Here is a 6330-nt window from a genome sequence, read left to right on the forward strand (position 1 = left end):
AGAGACAAATGAACTTCAAAGTTTAAAGTCGATAATTTAAGAAGAAGAAAAAGAAGAAGGCATTTTTCATTCTTGTTTTATGCTCGAAGCAACGAACATCGCTTGATTTGCCTTGTTTTGTGTCATGATATTTTTTCGTTTCCTTTTGAGCTGTGAACGCTATCAAATTACTCGCTACTCGCGGTTTTTTTCCCTATCATAGTGACTTTCAACACATTTTGGATGGTTCGTCACTTTTACTTCCATTTTTGGAAGAATGTCGCGAGTGAGAATTGAACTCGTAACCTTGAGCGTGAGAAGTATGGATGATATCACTACGCCAGATCACCTCCACCTCTACTCGCTGATGTCTCTGGCATTGCAATCATTGCATCAAACTGACGCCATGGCGTTGAGGTTCTGAGCTACACATCGTCGTTGGAAATGATCATCGGCTCACCAAAAAAACATGTTCTAGTGCTATAATTACATATTAAAAATTGGAAAAAGGGGTTTTGGTACACGTGAGATGTAAGATAGCAATCTGATACACGCAAGATGGAGCCTAATAAGGTTAGTACCATCATCCACCGTAGCAAGCGCAACTGTACAGAGCCGTCGTAACATCAACGCTCGGAGGCACACACGAGTCGAACATATCTTCGTTCGATAGTCTTTCGCTGAGTGCCTCGGGGTAAGTTGCACAGACACTACAAACTAAGAATTCATATACGAAAAAATAACATCAAGAATACATATTTTTATGCAGATGACCATTTGTTACATGTTATGTAGGGAAGAAGGAGGAGAAATTAGTAAAAACGACTCCTAGATGCAGAATTCACAAATTTGACTTCTCTTATGTCTGTGTATTCATAAATTACGTAGAACATATTGGGGAACGAAATATGAATAGTTCTTATTATGAATTTATTATCATTGATTCATACAAAAATCACCGACAAATACGGGTCTGGCAAAAAATAGTCGATTTTTATTCCGTTTTCAACTTACCCCAGGGTTGAAAGGGAAAACATGGCGTGAGTTTAAATGATCAGAGTTATACGAAAAAAACTCATTTTAGTTTCTAAAACCACTACACTTTTCAGACTGATCGAGTCTGCGCGCAAAAATGTTGGTTTTTATTTCACGAACGGTGTAAACAAAGGCCCGGATTGCGTTGAGGCATTCCAAGATTCTGGTAATTGCTGTCGTAAGGTGGGTTGAAAGGTAATGTTTACTGAAAAATTATGGGCCTGATTCTCGAATACACTACGAATACACTTCACGGTGGAAACGGAATGAAACGTATTCGCGATGACAACGGTACGGTGTCGACATCCGGATACGAGATTAGTTTCCCACTAAACTTATCATTATAATATCAAATTATCTTCAGATGAAATTTTTGTATGAGATTATTATATCACATGAAGAAAACAAAGTTTCCCACTCACATTGAATACCAGTTTGATACGAAGAAGGTAATTTTCATTAATGATTTTTTATTTGAAAAGTGCTCATTCTGCCTGAAACTCATTATTATCTTCGACACTTCACTAACTCGTAAAACGTAGTTCAATGGCGTGCCGTTTATTTCGTTTCCACCGTGAAGTGTATTCGAGAATCAGGCCCTATATTACGTCAATCTATCATTCATAATATAAGTTATGGCTTCCGTTTTAACTCACCCCGTGTTTCAACTTGCCCCGGTGTACATTATATTTTAATCGTGCAATCATATATTGTTCTACCTTCGGTGGCTTTGTTATTTAGAGCAAATAGAACAGATCGAAATCACAGCACTCAGCAAAACTACATCACTATTCAAACAGTTCAGATCATTAGTGAGATCCAAACGATTAGAGACTGGACCAGCAAGAAGCACCCCCTAACACAACCTCGCATTATTGGCCGGTCAGGCTGTCGGTCACGTTACTGGTTGCTAGCGGTGCCCATTTCGTTTCTAAAGTGGATACGAATAGAAAACCGTTTGCAAGTGTGGAGAAGTTAACACTTGTAACTTTAAGCCGTGACCATTCCGTCCGAAGCGAAAGGTGAAAACAGCAGAAAGTAAAGGGATTCCCTTGCCCTTTACCCTCTCGCTGTCTAGGTTTTGCCGCGGCACCTGCGGCTGCAAGCTACGTGAAATCCACTCGGATATAAAGCATTTCCGTGATTTATTGGTCATTTGTGATAAAAGCTTTTAGAGGAGTTTGTTCTCGGTTCATAAGTATCACTGTGGAACTGTGTGCGTGGGAAAACGTGATATGTCCCTTTTTCAAGCTCCGCTTTCGGAAGCTATGAATAGACGAGACCATTTTAGCCATCAACTCCCCCTGTATCCCACTCTTTCTTTCAACTTTTTAGATTTTAGTTTACATGGCTTCCTAGTTTGTACAGGACCGCACCGACAGCATGCTCAGTAATGGCGACCCATTCATATATGTCCCTGTTAGTCGGGAAAACAGGTGATTTAGGAAAAGAGCAGCATGGTATTTGCTCAGGCCGCCTCCATTCAAGTTTGTTTTTGACTGTTCTTCGAAGTATGGTACTGGAGAGGGAAACCCAATTCTTGAGTTATGAACTTGAGAAAGTAATTTAGATGTTCAGCCTGAAACTTTCGAGCAGATCTGAAAAGTTGTTGTGTTTAGCGTTTTGTGCACACAGCCCACAAATTTGATCGATGTCATATCGAATCACTATGGTTTGGGAGTTACACAACATGTTTCTCAAATCCAAAAAACTGACTACACAAAATGGGCATACAGGTCGGACTCGATTATATATAATCGCAATTTTACTTTCAACGTTAATTTTCGAATCCAATACATAATCAAATCACAAAAAAGCTATTTTTTTTTTATTAATGTTTGACATTCATACATTAATGAAAATATTGTTTTCTTGAGATTCGATTATGTATAGGATTTGAAAATAATTGTTGAAAAAAAATGGTTGACTATATATAATCGAGTCCGACCTGTATCGGAATTCATCCACCGTTATATGCAAGATGGTAAGCCAAATGTTGGAGACAGTTCTCTAACTAAACGTCAATTTTCCCAATCACTCGTCTCCGCCATTGGTTCTTAAATCCGAAGCAACCCAACTGCAGGCAATCGAATCTAATCGAAAGTCGTCACAGACTCTGAACGCAGGAAATGGGGAAAAGTTGGTCCCATGCCAACGTGGAGTCACGGTAGTGATCACAGAAGAAGTGTCGCTAATCAAAACTGCAAATTGAAGCCATAAAAACACAAAGTCAATTCCAATCCGTCATAAACTGGAATGAGTTTCGATTGATGATAGAAATTTCGATTACCGCACGCTTTCACCTGGCGTCGAGGGGCTGCGATGACAACGCGCTGACGCTATTTACTCGCGGCAGGAATGGCCAAAGCTAACATTGAGCGTTTGCTTCTATTTGGCGTGAGTGTAAAAGGACAACGAAACGTTGGCCAGGATCACTTTCATTTTCATCCATTAGTGACCAAAGAGTGACCTTTCCCGTTGCATTGGTTTTTGCTCATCAATATGACGATATGCACGAGTAGATTGGAACCATACCATTGCCATTTGGGAAAGCCTTCCATGCTCCACATCTTGCGTCCCATGGGGACGGAGAACTTTGACAATGAGGAAGCTGTGGTGGTTCTGAGGAAGAAATGTTCAAACACAATGTAACCAAGGAATCGAGTTTATATGGCGTCGGAAGCAGGAAGTTGGTGAATGTGGCTAACCTCCTATTTTGTTTGCTTTCTCGGATTAAGCAGCAGCAACTGAACTTAACCCTAGTTTTCTTCAACATGACGAAGTTTGATGATAGCGGAAAGTTGTGTCCCTAGTGATGGATGTAATTTTATGCACATGATAAATGCCCTGTAAAATTAGTAAATGACTCAGCTCGAGCCTCTCCAGTTTAAATGAAAATAGGAAGTGATTGACTGACCATTACGACTCGAGCCTAATTCTTCAAAAGGTTTCCGAAGCAGTGGTCACATATACATTTTTCTTAAAATCATTACTGAGCTCAGGATAGTCTATTCGGAAGGTCTAGATTTGCATACGGTTTTGAAGCATTCAACTGATAGCTCACCAACCACCATTGCAATATTGCCTTCAAGGCCTCTATTGTTGCTAGTATACCCGTTAAAATGAGAGATTTTACGTAACCCCACAAAAAAGTAGTCTCGAGGTGTCAAATTATATGGTCAAAGTGATCGTCTTACAGATCGAAAACCAGACCATTTGGAGCAAAACAGTCACAAACACAATCCAACACAACCGTATAGTTGACGTAGGATTCCGTCAGATTATCTGTTGCATGGTGATTTTGGATATGTTTGAAGAATTACATGAATTACATTTCGGTGGCCCTGAAAAGGGTCGTTTTGTTTGGTTGTTGGGTATTGTTTCTTCACTCCAACAGTACCTACAACAGAATGATGATGACAGAAGGACAATGATTAGTCGTCTCATGGTGCATATCATGATATAAGATGCCGAAGTGGAATGATTGATGATGAAAGCCGCCCTCTGTGGCTCTCAACGAGATGACTCCTATGTTATATATGGAAGAAACAAAGAAAGAAAACTAACCAATGCAATATACGATAATTTTATCCTTTGTATATAATGATTACCATACCATTACGTTGAGCCGGAGCAGAATTATTAATGCTCAAAGTAGGAATGAATTTCTCATCGAAAATACTCAGCACAATAATACCTCCCTTCAGACCAATTGGAAACGGCGATCGATTGCGGCATTCGTAAACAAATGATATTATAACTACTGCTTTCATCAATGTGTTTTCTTCGATATTGTGAAATATCCTCTACACCAGGAGTTCTCAAAGTGGTTGATATTGGTTACTCAGGGGTCGGCGTGAGCGAAAATTGATTTTGGAGGTCGACGAGGTCTAAAAATTTACCCCCATTAATTAACACAAGTTCTTGTTTGAAACTATCAAGATACAGTATAAGCTGTGTTACGTGATCCAACTTGATTTCTAGTTGAAAATATTATTGTTGCACTTTTCAAAAACTCAACAAATAGATGAGCGCGCATAAGTTCGTATAAGATGAACAATTTGGCAAGTGCATTTGGCATTTGCGTTCTGGAATTTGTTGGAACTCGAATACACTCATTTACTAAGTAAATTCAAGAGATTTCATTAGTAGAAATAGAAAGAAAGTCACCAGGTTCATCTCATAACACTGATTTTGACGCAGGACTACGCCTTTCATTTCTATACTGGGGTGTAGGTTCAAAGTTTCGAAAACGAAAGCTTTACGCCGGAGAACGAGGTTTTGAGCGTTAAGAGCGTTAAAAGAAATGGTATGATAAACACTTCATTCGAAAGAAAAAATGTGATCTTCTGATCCAAAAACTTGTTTCAATAGCCCTAAAAATGCTCTCAAAACAGGCTATTGAACAAACCAATGTCCTAGCTGCAGTCCCTTGCGCACTAGTGGGTGTGATGAGATTAAGGAAAGTCTTGAATTAAAACCGTTGAAATTGCTGCATCGGCTTTCACTGGGAGCGGTGGTGCAAAGAGTGCTTGACAGATATGAACCACTCCGAATCTACCTTAGATTTGTGAAACATATTAATCATGTTGAGAATGTCAAAGTGGTAAAGTAATATTTATTTGACATTTTTGTCATACATGCTCAAAGTGATTAACAACATGAACAAGCTATTTCAAAGCGAGAGTCTTACCGATGCTAATATAATGCATCAACTTCGACGACTCGGTTATGAAAAATCTGAACTTGTTCAATGTCATCGAGAGAAAACATCAAACCTATCTACCACTTACTGAAAATTTTTCTAATCTGGTTCCCAGAGGAATGATTCAGCGAATTGATGAGGAATTCAGAGAGCAGCGCAATGTTGATTTTTCTGACTATTCTCTGGATGAACGAACCAATGTAGTCATGTTTTGGGGTAAAGTTCTAGCCACAACTACCCGCGGTGGTAAAATGGGATTCCTGCAATTAAGAAAATTTATCCCAAAAATTGTCTGAACAACCAAGAAAGTGGTTTGGTGCACATGTCTGCAACCATCAAGTTTAAGTATAATACGTCGATATATGATAAGGACAAATAACTGCTAACCCTGTTTTACATATCAGACTTGAAAATGTTGATTGATTGATTGTGTTGAATTATAGAGACTTTAAAATTTGGTAGTTCTAGTCCTGAGAAGGGCCCTTGTGGACAAACTCAAGCCAAACTCCTTCTTCACCTGCCTGGAGAAAGACATTTCATTGTCATTGCTTGTCAGCAAACCGTGTCCGCTTCCACAAACATCAAACGACGTTCTCGTGAAAATGTTCAAC

The sequence above is a fragment of the Toxorhynchites rutilus genome, chromosome 1 (assembly GCF_029784135.1).
Source record: "Toxorhynchites rutilus septentrionalis strain SRP chromosome 1, ASM2978413v1, whole genome shotgun sequence".
Lineage (NCBI taxonomy): Eukaryota > Metazoa > Arthropoda > Insecta > Diptera > Culicidae > Toxorhynchites > Toxorhynchites rutilus.